This window comes from Squalius cephalus, assembly GCF_949319135.1.
Source record: "Squalius cephalus genome assembly, chromosome: 10".
NCBI classification, from domain to species: Eukaryota; Metazoa; Chordata; class Actinopteri; order Cypriniformes; family Leuciscidae; genus Squalius; species Squalius cephalus.
Genome location: NC_137131.1, coordinates 19,774,554 through 19,793,184, shown reverse-complemented (window position 1 = coordinate 19,793,184; position 18,631 = coordinate 19,774,554). Strand labels below are relative to the sequence as shown.

General features: G+C 40.1%; 1 protein-coding gene across 2 annotated transcripts in view; it reads right to left on the bottom strand.

Moving 5' to 3' along the window:
- Positions 1 to 18,631, bottom strand: part of gng12b (guanine nucleotide binding protein (G protein), gamma 12b) — a 64,161-nt gene that overhangs the window by 3,052 nt on the left and 42,478 nt on the right. The gene's annotated exons all lie outside the window — the stretch shown is intronic.

Genomic DNA, 18,631 nt, shown 5'->3' with positions numbered 1-18,631 from the left:
CTGCGCCTCGCCCTGCCGGCCCTGCCTCTTAAGCTCCGGGAGGCTTCTCTTGAGCCCGCTTACAGCCCGGAGGTTTCTTCCGTGGATTTCCCCAAGTATTTTTTTTGGGGGGGGGGGGCAGTAGGCACCCTGAGTCGGCGCCTACATGGACCCTTGCACGGCTTTACACGTCTGAGCTTCCTGTGTCGCCTAAATTTCCTGTGTTGCCTGAACTTTCTATGCTGCTGGTTCCGTCCAGTTCTGTGCTTCATACGCCTTGGCCCCCGTCTGAGTCTGCTTCACTCTGGTTCCCGTCTGAGTTTGCGCCGACAGGGCTTCCGTTTGAGTCTGCTTCGCTCTGGTCTATAAGGTAGTGGCCACCCGCACGACCTGCCCCGCCGTGGCCACCCGCACGACCTGCCCCGCTGTGGCCACCCGCTCTGTCGTCCTGGAATCCATGGTCTCTAGCTACTCTGTCTGGGATTTCAGGACGCCCTCCCCCCCCTCCCAGGTTGTCGTCTTGGTCTTGAACGGCGTGAGGTCACGCCTTCTGGAAGGGGGGAATTATGTGACAACCAGGTTCTGTTTTTGTCATGTTTTTGTTTGTGTTTGGACTTTGTTTTATTTCATTCAGTCTCCTTGATTCTGCCGGTGCTTATTGTGTTCAATTATCCCTAGCTTGCTTAATCATTAGTTCCCTTGTTTCAGGTGTGTTGTCTTGTTAGTTTGTATGGTCCCTCTCGATATTCTCATTTGCCCCAGCTGTGTCTCGTTCCCTGATCCCCTCTGTGTATTTAAACCCTGTGTGCTCTCTTGTTCCTGGTCAGTTGTTGTATGTAGGTTTCGTGTGCATGTACCTGTTGCCCGTTCTGAGTTTATCCTGTTCTGAGTTTATCCTGTTCTGAGTCTATCCTGTTCTGAGTCAAGTAAAGTCTACTGCTGCATTTAGATCCGACTACCGTCTCTGCTTCTACGAGAATCATGACAGGAGGGTCTGTTATCATATTATATATTTCGCAGCGGTCTGTTATCAAGAAATAACAGACCGCATTCTACATTGGAATTCAACCAAGCCATGTAATATATATATATATATATATATATATATATATATATATATATATATATATATAAAATACATTTTACATAAAAAAACAGGTTACACATTTTAAAGGCCCACTGAAGAGCCTTGAAGAGCGCAATTGTGCCAATTCTCATTGAAACAGGAAGACAGGCTGGGACATATCGAACATCCAATAGCGTTTTGATTTGATTGGACAGAAAATCTGATGAGAAGCTGAAGTGCAGACTGATGTCATCAAAATCATTTATCCATATTGGCAGAAGTGAGATAGTGTAAGTTTTGAATGCTTATATCTTCTAAATGTGAATTTTGTCATTGTTTTGGAGCACACTACCTTATAGATATAGTAAGGCTAACATATAGGCTACTAAACACCAAAAAACTTGATTTCATGGGGACTTTAAGGTATCATTGTTTCAGTGTAATTATATACTTAAGTACTGAGTAATATTAATTAAAAACATGTACTTGAAGGATGGTTAGGGTTAGGAATAGGAATAGGGTTTGTTGCATGTAATTATGCATAATTTTCTGTAATTACTACAGTAAGAACATGCAACATATGTAGTGAATAAAAAAAAAAAAATTAAATATAGTGTTGTAAAATTTGTAAAGTATTTTGAATAAAGTAAAATTCATTGTAAATATTTAAGAAACCAGTCAATAAATAAAGATCAAATAAAAAGAGCAGTGTATTGTTTTATCTTTTTGTTGTCAAAAAGATATTTAGTTATCATCTGCAACATACAGCTGGTCTTTTAGCTTTCACTGTAAACAGAGCCATTGATAATTATGTAAGTGTTTTTGTTTTCGCTGTTCGTGTCTGATGTAGACACAGTGTAAGTGTCAGTTTTGACAACAGGGGAAATGTTTATTAGAGTGGCTTCTATATTGCTACATGGTCAGCCGCATAATCTCTGGCACAACAAACCCTTGTATCCTACTTCCTGAGAAGCCCAGACACAGCTTTATCAAGAATTCAGAGGAAGAGTGTATGGCTGTCTCCCGTTCCACCGGCACAGGGCTGCAATCTCTACACGGAGGTCTGTGTTGGGAGGTGACCTTATCTGGTCGCACACCAGACATAGCTAGGGGTTAAGAGGTTTGGATAACAACTACTTGTTAATGTAGTGACATAATTAGTGTGAGACAGAGGCCGTAGTTGCTCCCACAAGCCCTGAGGTCAAGGGGCCATCCATACATTACGGCCCAGAGAACACTACTTAGCTGCAGCTTAACGAGTATAGACAAAACATGACGCCTCTACCGATAGCAGTTTACTAATGATGACATTCTTAGGACAATAAAGCATCCCAGGTTGCTAATTTTAGATGAATCAAGAATTGCTCAAATCAAACAGGTTAAACTGTTGGCATGCATGTCTTTTGTTTAAAGCTGCAAAATGACTACATTTATTAGCAATGCATGTGTTTACATGCATAGTTACAATTAAGCTACAAGTATATTTTGTGTATGTCTCCGTCTTCATGTCTTTATCAATGTATACAGTGTACATTTGTAATTGAAAGAAACAAAAATGAAGAATTAATTAAACAATGATGATAATTGTGGTTAGTACGAACTGTAATAAGTCAGAACTGTATGTTTGCATGCGCTTTCAAAGATCTCATTCGGACTCTTCTCTTTTAATGTTTGATTTAGTCTGAAACTAAAAGACCTAGTCAATTTGATTTGTCCAAGGACACATTTTGTTCATTTGATCCCAGTCAAGGTTGAGTAAGAATGCAGCTCTGTGAAAGGGCACAGTGTTCCTGTGAGGTAACGGTTCATTCGCTTAGAGTGGCTTCTTAGGGACAACGAGTCAATTTTCTGCAAACGCAGCACAGAGAGGAGAACTGTGACGCAGTCAGACATGGCTCAAGAGCTGTGCCAATCAAACTCCATTCACTATTCGCACACTGGTGACCTCTGACCTTTCAGGTCGATTATTGTTCTCATCCACTCACACCATCCAAGCAGAGGTTCACGTGTGGAGACAGAATCAAGATTACAATATGATTAACCGCCAAAACCTGCGCCAAGCAAGCCTTCCAAGAGCCCACATCCGTTTCATTAACCCACTCACTCCTCTCCTTGCACTATAAATGATTAAAGATGTGTATGAATGTATAAATAGCAAAGGAACAGGAAGCGGGGGCGTCTGTGTGCCTGGACTCAGCAGAGAAAGGGCTCACTAATAACTGCATATCCTGACCCACGAGATTTAATTTATTCCTCTCACATTCGCCCCAATAAAACTCTTCTTTTGCTCTAGAACTTGTCCTTTCTGTGCTGGGAAGTCGGTATGTGATATTACCATCACTATAGTGCTGTTAGCGTATGCCCTCTGCTGTCTACGCAACAGTGACTTTGAATCATCCAGCAGGCAAACCGCTGGCTTAAATGTGGAGTGGACATAGGATTCCAGCCAGTATAGCTGGCCGCTGAGGAGAGAGGACACTCGAAGTGCACTGAGCTGTGCCGCACGGCTCATCTGGATGTCTCGACTGTAATTACAGCTTTAGAGAGAGAGACCCAAGAGTCAAGCACACTCCAAAAGCTCAGGCTGACGCCGCACCCTTCAGTCTTTTGTTAAATCTCTCCCCTCTGCCCTCGCTGTGACCCTGCCTCCAAAAACAACTGTGACATTTCAAGAGTGAAGGCCTGTTCACACCAACACAAATGTTTGGCATGCAATTTGTTTGTTCAGACCAATGCAGAAAAGAAAAAAAAACACACAAGATGTGCTGAATGTAAGTACAAATTCACTCTCTTATTATACAGCCATACTGATATATAATGACAAAATATTGACCAACACCGTAAAAATAAATGTTGTTTCAACTTAAAAAAGTAAGTGTTAATGTTACCTTAAAATTTTAACTTGAAATGTGAAGTTGTACAAAGTGACAACTTGAATATTTGAGTTGACAAAACTTCAAAATGAAGTCAGGACGAACACTTAATTTTTTTATGTTGAAACAACAATTTTTTTACAGTGAAATTGCACAGAACTACAAACACAGTAAACATGTTTTTTTCTCAGAGTTTTTCCATGAATCATGCAGCCCTATTAGTAAAAAAAAAAAAAAAAAAAAAAAAAGATCCTTCACATTGACGTCATGCAAATATGTTTGTGTCTTTCTGAACAGGTGCATTAACAGTCCTTTATTCCAATTGAAATATTTGTCGCACTGAATTTTCACACCGAACATTCGTCATGAGGTAGGATGAAAAGACACAATAAAGACTGAATGAAAAGCAGATATTGCATTGTATAACTGGTGTTCATCTATAGACAGATGTGGAGGTCAGGAGGGGTTTGGATGTTTGTTTGTCTTGCAAACGTGTGGAAAGAGTGTGAGAGACATCGAGTGAGAGGAGAAAACGAGAGGGGACTGTAACCGGCTTTGAAGTGTGTGACTCAAGCTGAATCACTAACAAACAACAAGAAGAGGAAACTAAGTAAGACCACCAAAAGGCAGGGTACAGACCACCTTGGGGCCCAGAGCAATACTGCTTCTGACTGAGCTGCCCACTGGGCCACCCACACCTCTGCAGACGGGCCGCTCCTCCCTCCCGCTCTGGCACTGCTGTTGCCTGCTGGATCTCAGCCAGAACCAGACGGCTCCAGCCATCGGCCCAGCCTCTGATGTAGCACTCCAGGAATAACAGTGCGCTGGCATACTGAGACCACCACAGCGGCGGCGGCACAGAGAGCGGGAAATGACTTTCAAATCTGTTTTACAAATTGTAAATTAAATTTTTACATTTTCTGAAGAACATGTGTGTCGCTGCAATGCTAGGGTGGTCTACATGGTTAATAAGGGTTGATGTGGTTACAACGGTGTTATGGGTGGTTGCTAGGGCCTTGCTAGGTGGTTGCTAAGTGGCGTTAGTCAAAAAAATCACCCCCAAGTTTAAAAAATGACTTAGGTCCCTCTGTTAATTTAACTGTCTGTTTAAATCCGAAATCACAAAAGTAATAGCATCTTCTTAATAATCTGCATGATTTAAGGAACCGCATGTAGTTAAATAAAGAGATATTATGGCAAGCAAGGGCAAGAAAACACATTTCTTATTAAAACTTGTGGACAGCATACAAAAACACATACAATGGTACTATTATAGTCTGATTCACAGTACTATTAACTAATTGCTAGACTTAATTAGTTATCAAACTGAATTGGTCAGCACTGAATGAAGTTGTTTAATGAATCAACATTAAAGGGATAGTTCACCCAAAAATCTTTCGAAATCACGGATAAACATATATATTTCCGGAGGGGAAATCACGGTTTCAAACGATATATATATATATATATGTTATTATGAGCAATAGAAATAATGATGCTTGCTTTAGCAAGCACCACTAATAACAACCCCCACTGACTTTAAACATGAATTTTTTTTTTAAAAATGCAGTACTACTATGTGCTCTCTGCCGCACAATTTCTTGGTGTGTACACTACAGTACTCCTTTCACATTAACATTATTCAAATTCACATGAAGGACTAGGCGCTTTTTTTTTTTACAAGACTTGAGGAGAATTATGTATACAGCTGCGTTTCCAATGCTCAGAAAGGAATTTGTCGGCTGGTCGTACCTCATGAGAGCCCTTGACCACAGTGACAGCCCAAGTCTGACTGGACCACCATCGCTAGGACAGAATCCAGCAAGTATGCACATTAAGTCTTCAACATTCTGAACATAGCGTCTTAAGATGTACATCAATTGAGCACTGTGTTCCTTAATGACTGGGTGGTGGCGTGGGTTACAAAGTTCTAAGAAGAACAAGCTATTTTTTATCCCCTGTCCCACTATGTTCTTTTGGCAGGTCTGTTATCTCTCCTTCACACGGCCTGATTGCTAAGCGACGGTTGTGCCTAAAATTGTGCCTTGTGCTGCTGTAACACAATAAGGCCGTTGAGTCCTGGACGCACAGTGCACAGAAAGGACAATGAAGACTGTGCTATCAAAGAACCACCGCACTCCAGCTTGAAAAGTAGGAGATAGCTTACGGCTAGACAGCAAAACATAGTAGGCAGAGGTAACCAGTTTAACAGAACCCTCATGGGAGCTAATCTCAGAGAGCCTGATGTTATCAGACAGGCATGAAGCATGGGGAAGAAGGGAGACAGCCTCTTTCACAGTGATGCAGGGCTTTGGGAAGAGAAAGAAGGGGGTGAGGAGTGTTGACAGAGGTGTACGTGTATGTGTTTGTTTAAATGGAGAGCTGGGAGTCACAAAAAAGACCGCGCCCACATAAAATTGGCAAACTGCAGCAAACGCTTTAGCGCTGACTATGAAGGTAATTCTATAGATAAGAGGACATTAAGATACTTGATTATGACAGACAAAAGATGACAGATTGTTGAGTGAATGCCTTAGAGGTGTAAAGTATAGGTGCTCAACAAAGGTTGTTTTATTTACAGTGTGTACTCAGGACATTTAGCCTGTGAGTCACAGGCTGATAGTTTCTCCCATGTCTCCAGAGTGTCTCGGACTGATGGAATGAAGACAAGAGGTTAAATGCAAACGCACACCTACATCCCTGAAACATCCGGGACAGTAAGGTTTCAACGGCTCATATACAGTATGGCAATGTCATCATGTCTAATTCAGACAATATATGGCTGTTTTTTTTTTTCCGTAGCGTTCACACTGCCAGTGTTTGGGAACTGCATTTACTTCCTGTTTCTGATGACACAGAAAAAAAAATCTCATAGCATTATTCATGCAATCTATCTAGAGCCATCTAGTCACCCATGAGCTGCATTAAACAGTCTGTGTATCTAAATGCCATTTCAGACGCAGCTTCTGCAGTGTAATGATGGATTTTGTTGATACTGATTTCAGTTGATTTTTAACAGCTCCATAGCGTCTTAGTATTCTAATTGAATTTGTTGATTAAATGTAAAAATTTGACATAAGATGATGCATACATCCAATAAGGTTATAAATAATTGCCATTATAAAGGTAAAATCCTGTAGAAATTCATGTAAGAGGGCAAATATCACCCATTTAACAGGAAAGTTAATTTCTGTCTCTACTGAACTAACCACTGCACAGAATATGAAGAATGTAAAAAAGCTTTGTGATTCAACTGTCAGGCCTAAACCAGGCAAAATACCATAACAAAATACACTATATCGTCTATAAACACTATATCACAATATATCGTCTCATTAGTGACAAAATCCCAGAAAATATGAAGAATTTTTTTTTTGGTCAATATTGTTTTTTTGTAATAGTGACAGTAAGTAATATCAAAGATGGTGACGTTCATAAAACTGGAAGGTCTTATCACATTTGACATGACAAATTTCAGTCGAGGTGCAAATTCATCATAAGGGATGTCAATTTACATACATTTACATAATCGATCATTGTTTAAATTAACAATCAATTAATCGATTAATTATTAACCTTAACTTCTTAAATCTGAACTGGGGGGGGGGGGGGGGGGGTGCTACTAAGTTATTAACAACCACCTGCTTAAAAGTGCAGTAAGCGATTTCTGAGCAACACTGCTGATATTTGAAATCACCAAATTAAACACACCCCTACAAAAAGAATCACACACCTATCTTCATAGCTCTGCTCCCAAATTCACAAACATGCTATGCAACACAGGCACCTCCCTCCTAATGAGTGCATACGCCCCTTACTGCTGATTGGCTACAAGTGTGTTTTGGTGCTCGGTCCGATCCACCTTGAACAGTGTTTCTCGGAAATCGCTTACTGGACCTTTAACCAACACCAAAATGTCGTTTTAAAGCTAAGAAGCTTGGCTTTACAGTGATCATCATATGGAATATGACCATCACTTAACAAGTGCTTTTAAATTTGCTGACATATTAGAAGTGCTCTATTTTCATAGCGTGAAAAAATAACTGCTTTACATGAAAATGCGATCTGTAAAATCTTAGTACATAACAGTATCATAAATCGTTGAAAAAGTCTCAACTTTTAAAATACAACAAGAATATTAGTTTCAGTTAGAGACCAAACTATAACCAAGTATTTGTATGAAAAAACAGCCGACACACGTGTAAACAGTATGATGCTTTTAAGCCGTGTTTCGGTGCAAAAAAAGTAAACCATAGTAGATTGCATATCTTTATTCAGAGCATGTTGTCTCAAATGAGCCCAAACATAATATAAGACAATGCGTAGATCACAGAGTCTACAGAAGCTATAGGACTTCCGGGATCCGATCGTGTCGCGATCATGACGTAGTGTTTTTCAACGTCATTTGAAAGTTCAACCAATGGAGACTTGATTTTGGGTATGGTGGGTGGGTTTAGTGGTAAGAGACGATGTGTAGAGACTAATCGGACACTGTTTCTTAGCTGAAATGCGCTTGTATTGGTTTGCTCAGCTTGACAGGTCTTGATTTATCAAGCGCCATAGAATAGGAGCGCACAGCTGAAAGAGCGCTGGAAGATCATCACTCATCAACCAGGATCTTATTACTTGTTCTGTATGTACTTTTACTGTGGTGTTTACACAAGTAGCTCTTATGTTCAGCAAAATCACTTGTTTGGAGGGTTTTTTGGACCCTTGGTTAATTATGTTTTGAAATATGTGTGTCGGTGATGTGTGAATTATGTCAGTAGATCAGTGATGTGTGAGCTTGTATCTGCCCCTACAGTTAGAATCCTTACATGAGATCTTAATTAAGCAAGAGTAGCTGAGTGAGAGTTTATAAAACTGATGGGAGCATCTCCAGTGCAGTTACCTTTAACACGCTAGACACACGTAAGTGCAGTGCAGAGTGGCTCACTCACACTGGATGATGTGACAGACAACTAATTCTCCAGTATGGTTCTGTTCACACAGCAGGAGTTCGCTGAGAAAATGGTTAGGAGTCCTGAAAATTTACGGGTGTGAGTTTGGTTATATAATGCGGTTTTCGCTCCTGTAAACAACTGAACTGTGAGTATTAACAACCCTATAAAGGATTCCAATACAGAACTGACAACCGTATTCTGCGGCTGTATGAACATGGCCTATGTTCACACAGTTAGTGTTTTGGATTGACTACCACATTTACTAACAGGCGTGACTCATTAATTGTCCTATTCATACAACAACTTACAGCAGTGGCTTGAATACTGTACATATGAACAGATGAATTGTCAAGTCAAGTCGCTTTTTAATATTAATGATATACACTCACCTAAAGGATTATTAGGAACACCATACTAATACTGTGTTTGACCCCCTTTCGCCTTCAGAACTGCCTTAATTCTACGTGGCATTGATTCAACAAGGTGCTGAAAGCATTCTTTAGAAATGTTGGCCCATATTGATAGGATAGCATCTTGCAGTTGATGGAGATTTGTGGGATGCACATACAGGGCACGAAGCTCCCGTTCCACCACATCCCAAAGATGCTCTATTGGGTTGAGATCTGGTGACTGTGGGGGCCATTTTAGTACAGTGAACTCATTGTCATGTTCAAGAAACCAATTTGAAATGATTCGAGCTTTGTGACATGGTGCATTATCCTGCTGGAAGTAGCCATCAGAGGATGGGTACATGGTGGTCATAAAGGGATGGACATGGTCAGAAACAATGCTCAGGTAGGCCGTGGCATTTAAATGATGCCCAATTGGCACTAAGGGGCCTAAAGTGTGCCAAGAAAACATCCCCCACACCATTACACCACCACCACCAGCCTGCACAGTGGTAACAAGGCATGATGGATCCATGTTCTCATTCTGTTTATGCCAAATTCTGACTCTACCATCTGAATGTCTCAACAGAAATCGAGACTCATCAGACCAGGCAACATTTTTCCAGTCTTCAACTGTCCAATTTTGGTGAGCTCGTGCAAATTGTAGCCTCTTTTTCCTATTTGTAGAGGAGATGAGTGGTACACGGTGGGGTATTCTGCTGTTGTAGCCCATCCGCCTCAAGGTTGTGCGTGTTGTGGCTTCACAAATGCTTTGCTGCATGCCTCGGTTGTAACGAGTGGTTTAGGCTTGGCGCGATAGTCGGTGTTACCGGTGTTACACGGTGTTCAGTCGCAAAACCGGTTGAATCACTTGCCCACCGCAGCACCGCAAAAAAAAAAATTTTTTAAAGCAATTACGCAGTATCCATATTTTCTGTCACCAGTTGACTAGCGTTGTATGATCACGCTCAACCATTCAAGCGCGACAAAACAAGAGACCGCGCTGTAAGTCCTGCCTATTACACACACACGCACACACGGAAAAGACGCGCGTCAGTATCGAGTTCTCTTTTCGGCCTTGAACAAAGCATAACACACACAAATTATGCCAAAATGTCCGTTTTGTCGAGTGTTCTCATAAGAGCAAATGATTTAAATAATATCATAAATGAATGTAGAGATTTGTGAGAAAATGGGACGCGTGTCAGATGGAGTGTCATTAATGTTAATCAAAGAACAAAGGTAAGAGAGTAAATTACTCACTCAGACCCGGCGCCAGGAGAATTAGTATACCGGTAGCCTAATAATCATGAATACACTCTTGTGTGCACGAATGAATCTTTTAACACATCTCCGGCGAACGGCTTCTTCACGCAAAATAAAAACTCTTCATAAAGCGCAGTGAAATTCATGTGGCGTTTCCTGATGGAACGAGGTTGTTCGTTAACTTCATTTTATACGTGCAATTCACACGAGCTCTAAACGAATGTGAGACTGCTGCGATTAGTCAAACTTTATTAATGAAACAAAATCAGAGGGAATAGTTTCTTTAATGTATTTTTTTCTTTTAGTTTTTTTTTTTACCGGTTGGCCACACGGCTTTCATAGTTTTCAGTTAGGCTAGTGCAGAGACCAGGGCCGGGTTTCCCGATAACGATGTATCTTGGATCTTAAGAGCGTTCTCTATGTGCAAGGTTACGCTCGTCACACGCCGCAATTCCACGCGCGTTTCCCAAAAATGCACTTAACATGAATGCGCGAGAACGCATTCGTGATACTTAAGAGTCGCTGTCCATTCGCGCAGTGCTGAAATAATAACATGCGTTTTTCATGAATAATAACGAACCCACCATTCAAACACTGTGGTTGAATCCGAAATCGCGCCCTATACCCTCAAATAGAGCGTTATTGTTCTCAACATAATCTCAAGCAGTGAAAAATAGAGGACACGGACAACGCGCTGAAAGACAGGACCGAGCAGGTAATATTTAATATGAAACAAAGTCTCAACTTTCAAATTTGGTCAGTCAAACAAAAATAAAATAGGCCTACCGTTTTTTGGCTCTTTAATGTGTCGTGACAGATTGCCTCAGTTAAAGCCAAGTTCAAATCCACCGAAGTTAATCAATAACTCTTCTGACTGCTTTGTCGCACAAAAATGGTGGAATTTGATTGGTCAGATCGCATGTCAATCAAACTCAATACGAATGATGAATTGACGCCATGTAAAAAAAAAAAAAACATCACTCTAACACCCCCCACCCCCACGATGAAACCGGTAATACCGGTAATTGTCACAAGTCGATTAACCGGTGGGAGAATATTCTCACCGTCACATCTCTAGAGTGGTTATTTCAGTCAAAGTTGCTCTTCTATCAGCTTGAATCAGTCGGCCCATTCTCCTCTGACCTCTAGCATCAACAAGGCATTTTCGCCCACAGGACTGCCGCATACTGGATGTTTTTCCCTTTTCACACCATTCTTTGTAAACCCTAGAAATGGTTGTGCGTGAAAATCCCAGTAACTGAGCAAATTGTGAAATACTCAGACCGGCCCGTCTGGCACCAACAACCATGCCACGCTCAAAATTGCTTAAATCACCTTTCTTTCCCATTCTGACATTCAGTTTGGAGTTCAGGAGATTGTCTTGACCAGGACCACACCCCTAAATGCATTGAAGCAACTGCCATGTGATTGGTTGATTAGATAATTGCATTAATGAGAAATTGAACAGGTGTTCCTAATAATCCTTTAGGTGAGTGTAGCTGTGAATAACGCCACTATTTAGAGTAACTTATTAAAATAAATAGCAAAATCACATGTGATCTGATCTTATATGGTCCACAGGGCACAGGCATATGGCTATACTTCAAACCATCAGGTTAATTTGCGAAGAAGAGCGGTGCTGAAGCACAACTGAATTGCAACATTTGAGGCATAAGAATATGTGTGGTCACAAAAAATACTTTCGACTAGTCCATCCTTTTCTTAAAAAAAAAAGCAGAAAAATGTAGGTTACAATTAGACACTTACAATGAAAATAAATGGGGCTCATGTTTGGAAGAAAGTAGAAATGTGAAGCTTATAATTTCTCCAAAGAACGTTAATTCTTCTGTTGGTTATGTTTCTGTGTTGACATTTGAAAGAAGCTGTAACACTGGACACCATAACACAAAAGGTTAATATGTGTTTATTTTCAGACTAAAATCATGTTAATATGCATAAATTATTAATCTCTTGATACAATACAATGTTTTTGCTTTTTTTAAAAAAGTGTAAATTAATTTTGGTTTTAAATAATATTGTGCCTCAAATGTTGTCGATTGAGTTTTAACTTGTACTGGAATTTTCCCTTAATAACTCCTAAATAACATCTCCTCACACATTCCTTGAGCTGGTCTGCACACAACTCTGCCCAATGCAATGCAGACGGGACAGGTGAGAGACTTCAGAGACACCGGCTTCACTTTCAAGTGTATGAGCATCTCGCCACATCTGCACAGCAGAACGAGGGCCAAAAGAGAGAATCGCCATCAACTGAGCAGCGAGGAAGGATGTTTGCATTTGGGATGGGCGGCCCTTTCTGAGGTATGGTGGGACAGGAAATGGGGCAGCACAGTAGGGAGAGTTCAGTCAGGAACAACCAGATGCAACATCAATGAATGAACCCACCATCTGCTTCTATTAATACACCAGAATGGCATAAAGAGAGATGGGTGGGGGAGAGAACACAGACCTGCTCCAGAAGTCTGTTTGCTTTTAGACCTTGACTATTGAGCAAGACAATCTGGCATGAAATGCTGGTAAAATTGGTTGAGGGTGTTTGTGCACCTTGAAGTGGCCTCAAATAGCCTTGTATAGCATTTTTTCACTTTAAGGCCTGTTCAACCCAGGGGTCAGATTTACTAACAACTTGCGCCAGTGCAAACCCTCTTTTAGCGTTAAAAAAACTACTGTCAGGATTTACTAAAGATTTTGAAATGGAAACTCCTACAAATTCGTAAAAAATTGTTGTGTCCACGCCTTTTCAGCGCTAATTTTTCACTGCGTGTCTTTAGTAAATCCTGATAGTATTCTTTTAACGGAGAAAGAGGGTTTGCGCTTGTCGCAAGCTGTTTGTAAATATGGCCCTAAATGAACTAATTGAATAATTGATAAATGATCTTTACAATGGAACTGAATCAATACTGAACTGGCTGAATAACAGCTGAAATGCATCATCTGTTATCACTGTGAAGCTGGAACAATCTGTATTGTATAAAGCACTATATAAATAAAGGTGACTTGACTTTACATCTGATGAACACTTTACCATACCATGAGTTCACAGGAGAGGACTTGTGAATGTCAGTGAAAAGCGACGCAACTGACACTGGTAGGTCACATGACAGTAACTATGTTTCCATCCTCACGTTTTTATCCGCATTAAGTGATATCGAATGAAAAATGCCTTATGGAAACAGTAAAATTCGATTGAATTTCATGAATATCGACTCAAATGAAATACGTTTGGTCTCATCGGATTTTATCTTGATCGATATACCGCTTATGCGATAAACGCTGATGGAAACGTTATTTGCCGAATTAATAATGAATTGCGATTAAGTTTTAGGTCATTTTATAGTTGCAACCCGCCACAAAACATAGAAGAAGAAGAAGTTTTAGTTCATTTCTGCCCAGGCCATCCTTAAAAATATTCTTGTTTGCCATAACCCGACCGACCCTGTCAATTTAGGACCGACCCAATTAATTATTTTTTTTCCCCTTTTAGTCCGACCGACTTGCCGGTTGTAAACTTGCATTAAGACCGACCGACCGATGTTTTTTTTTTTTTTACTCTTAAAACAACTAATACAAATGCAATAAAATTATATTAATTATCTTCGACATTAAATTTATCTGTAGGCTACTGTAGGCTAATAGGCCTATGTCTTGTAGCCCAGTCATTAAAAAACGATTTAGTTTCATATTCATGTGTAAATAAATAAAAAAAAAATTTTTTTTTAATTTCATGTTGATTATATGAAAAGTGAAAAGCATGAATAAGATAAGATGATCCCGAAAATATCGGGAGACAAATGCAGTGGGCAGACATGATTTTGACCACTTCGTTAAGTTTGTTTTTGTAGAATTCCTGTCTTTAAAGTTAATTTCGTTTTGTATTAATTGTATCTTAATTTTAATCAATGTTTCATCAACCAATTTCCTGGATTTAATAAATAAGAGGTAGGCTAAATATAGCAGGCTATGATCAGGACACGGAGTCGCCGGCGCGTTGAACTGGAGCTGGCCTCTAAATGAACCGAAACTCAGCGTATAAGCTACTTGCCTCACAGACCTGAGACATATAGCCTATAGAAAGCATGAAATGTACACTTTTAAACAAAACCATTCAAAACGAAAGAAAACAGACTGCTCTCTGCTTTCACGCGTTCACTACTGCGAAGATCGCGAGTCAGCATTGTCAACCTCATCTTTGACACAGAAAACACTTGTTTATTAATAAACAATTGAAATGTGTCCTTGATATATTTGACATAGCCTACTAATAATCATTACTTTTCCCAGTTCTGACAGCTTTTAGGCGCGTTATTGGCAGCGCACCCTTAGCCTACATGTAGCCTACTACATGAACACGTCACCACCGCTATAATATTATTCTTATAGCCTACTGTCTATGGTTTGCACACATGGCGGACCCGTGTCAACAAAGACGTAAGTGGACAAACGAGGAGACGAGATACTTTTTGAATTTAATTTACCAGAAAAATATAACGGCTATATTTTAGATAGCAAAAAACTAAGAAATGCCATAATTTATCAGGAACTCGCGAAGGAAATGGCCAACAAAGGTTACGACAAGCCGTGGGACGTCCTTCGGAGTAAATGGAAGGCGCTCAAACAGCGATACATAGCTTGATATGTCGCTATCATGGCATATAAGCACTATTACAACTTGTGCAATAGGACTATTGATCATTTGTTGGTAGATGGCGCGATCCATTTTGTCTAGCAAAACTTTGTTCGCAAATGTTTGCTTGAATGTTGTGCGATTCAGTGCAAAAAATGAATGGAAACACCTAAAATGTCTCAAATCAATTCGATATACCAATTTGATCGCAAAACAGCATGTGACGTCATTACGCACAGGTTTTTATTCGCTTTAAAGCCGTTGGATGGAAACACACTTTCACCAGCTTTATTCGCACGAGTTTTTAAACCGAACTTCAGATCATTCGATTGACAAGTGGATGGAAACTTAGCTTGTGACAACATGGCAGATGTAGAACGTCCGAATGTCATTTCTAGTTCAGCTTAGAAGAATAAAGGGATAGTTCACCCAAAAATGAAAATTCTGTCATCAATTACTTAGCTTCAAGTTGTTTCAAACCATTATGAATTTCTTTCATCTGCTGAAGGAAGATATTTTGAAGAAAGTTTAACCAGGCCGCTTTGGGGCACCACTGACTTACATAGTAAGGAAAAAAAAAAAATACTATGGAAGTCAGTAGTGCCCCACTGTTCACTGAACATTCTTCAAAATATCTTCCTTGGTGTTCAACAGAACAAAGAAATCTATACAGGTTGGAACAACCTGAGGGTGAGTAAATGATGACAGAATTTAAATTTAAAGGGGTGGTATAATGCCCTTTTCACAAGACGTAAAATAAGTTTCTGATGTCCCCAGAGCGTGTATATGAAGTTTTAGCTCAAAATACCCCACAGATATTTTTATATTGCATGTTAAAATTGTCACTTTTTGAGGGTGAGCAAAAACGCACAGTTTTTGTGTGTGTCCCTTTTAGGGATGGCGAAAACTAAACATTTTCTTGACCGACCACCGAGCCTCATTAGCCGGTTGAAACCGGTTAACCGATTAGTTTAAAATATGCTACGCTATTTGAAATAACAGCCATTTCGAGCCGCGCCTGCAATTTCGCAACTCTGTCGCATCTCTCTGCCGCTCTGCCTCCCGCTCACACACACACTCACGTCACTTTTTTAAAATCCCCTACAGCGCGAAACATGAGTCCCGCAAACGCGACGCCGAAGAGCTTGTATGTAATCGGAGGACAAATGGCTCCTTAGTTTCGAAATGGTTTGGGAACAAGGTGATCGCGTTGAAAATAAAGGCGTTTGTCTAGTGTTAGAAGCTCATTTGAAACATTGCCGCAGCTCATTTAAGAAAATGACAGCTCCGAAGAGACGCCGCTTTAACCTCGAGTGTTTTAGCCTGTAGCCTTTACTTTTCGCAAACCTTGTGAGCGCGCGAACCCAAACGCTGTGACCTCGCGCCAAATGTTTGGTTTATTAAGTACAAACAGGCGAGTTATGAAAAAATGAGTGTGAGGGATTTGTTCACTTCACACAAAAAGATCTTGGAATGAGATGGCTAACTGTAGTAGCGTTTAGTTCACTGTCTATAATAGCCTAATTTAGAGATCACTTTTTTTTTTTTTTAACCGACTACCGACAACTTTGATCGGTTAACGTTGATACGGTCAACCATCGGTCAAACGGTCATCGGTTAACATCCCTAGTCCCTTTAAATGCAAATGAGCTGCTGCTCCCGGCACAGAGGGTGGAGATTCAAGAGCTTGTGTCCTTTTACCTCACACACATACATGCACTGAAAATGTCAAAAACTTTTAGCCTTTTATGTTCAAGCCGGAGTCAGACAAAGATGGAGAGGCTCAAGAAGAACATGTAGACAACATGTAGAATTCAACAAGACATTTCTGAATAGTTAGTTGATGAATTTATGTAGCTTATGTGTAGTTATCTTCTAGTCATTGATTAGCATAGTCTGTCATGATAATCTATAAATCGCGTTCCCGGGGGCGGGGTTTATGTAAATGTTAGGGTTAGAGATGTCACTAACCCGGGAGGAATGTGGTGTAGTCCCTACCAGCCGTTTGTTGTAGTCCATAAAAAGCAATTTCTTTAAAAGAAAATATCTCCCTTTGCTTTGAACTTTGAGCATCATATAACTTTGCAGATTTTATTTATGCTCAAACAGCAACATTACACACTAACTAAAGTTAGAAAAGTGAAATCATAATCAACCACCCCTTTAACGTATCCTGAAGACATTGATTAGCTCGTTCAGCTGTCTAATTGGGGTTGGACGTAAAGTCTACAAGAACTGGATAGGATGCCTCTGTTCTAAAGAGTAAACACAGTGGAAATGATTTGTTGTTTTGCAAGTCCTGCAGAATATTTACCCCATAACTTCATTAAAGCTCATCTCCACATGAATTATCTTGATATGTACCACAAATGGAACAGAAAAACACATCCAGGAACACGCAAAATGGACTCTGAGTTTCTTTTTGCTCTTTCATGGCATCAGCAGCTTTTATCCTCACTGTCACTGTGTTAAGTGCACTGACAAAGAGATAAACACTTGGAATCACTCAAAGAGCTGCTGGTGGCCTATCACCTTTTCTTCACCCTACTGTCATGTATTGTATAAGTGCACCTTTGAGGATATGAAAGAGGAGGGGAGAGTCATGTGGAGGTCATCTTTTATGCTCGCTCGCATATGCACGCTCATCTTCACTTAAAGCCTGTATGAGCAGATCACAATGTAGTACAGCTTTATTTGGGGGTCTCTCTAAGGTGTTTTATCGTGGAGTGTAATAGGGGCTCTGTGTGTGGCGAGAAAGTAGAAAGGCTTTCTTCTTTCTCTGTACAAACAAAATGTGCAGCATTGACTCACCTTTATGAACCTGATAACACATACCAGACATGAAGACGAGCAGTCTGTCTGGGCTCTGTTCTTCAATGATGCACAACAGACACTTTCATTTTTCAAAGTCATTTCATGGTTCATGCTATCAAAGCAAATCATTATTTTCTGTGATCTCTGCATACAGACAATAAGGAAGTTGTGGTTGCATACGTACTTCTGTATTGAAAATACAAGAAGAATTGCATTAAGATTACCAGAAATGATAGCAGCAAATTTAAGGATTCCAGTTCCTCAAAATCTCAAAGACTCATTGACCTGCTCAGAAAATGTTGCTTACAATGAACTCCGCTTGTGAGGTCTACATTTATCTCTTGGAAGCAAAATAATCTCCGAATCACAGCTACTGCTGAGTAACAACACTCAAGTATGCTGCATGTCAAACAAGTATGGAAAAAATGCAAACCTAGAATAATAATAATTTAAAAAAAACTACAAAGAAAATGAAAATGAAAGTAAAATTTGTTTTTCAAATAAACAGTTTACTGGCCCTCATTTGCACTTCCATTCAGTTCAAAACACTCACACGCACGATTTAAAATCGGTCACATGACATGATTTAACCTGTAAACTCAATTTTGGAAAGCTCTGACATGTACTACTTGTCCCCTGCAATATTTAACAAAAAT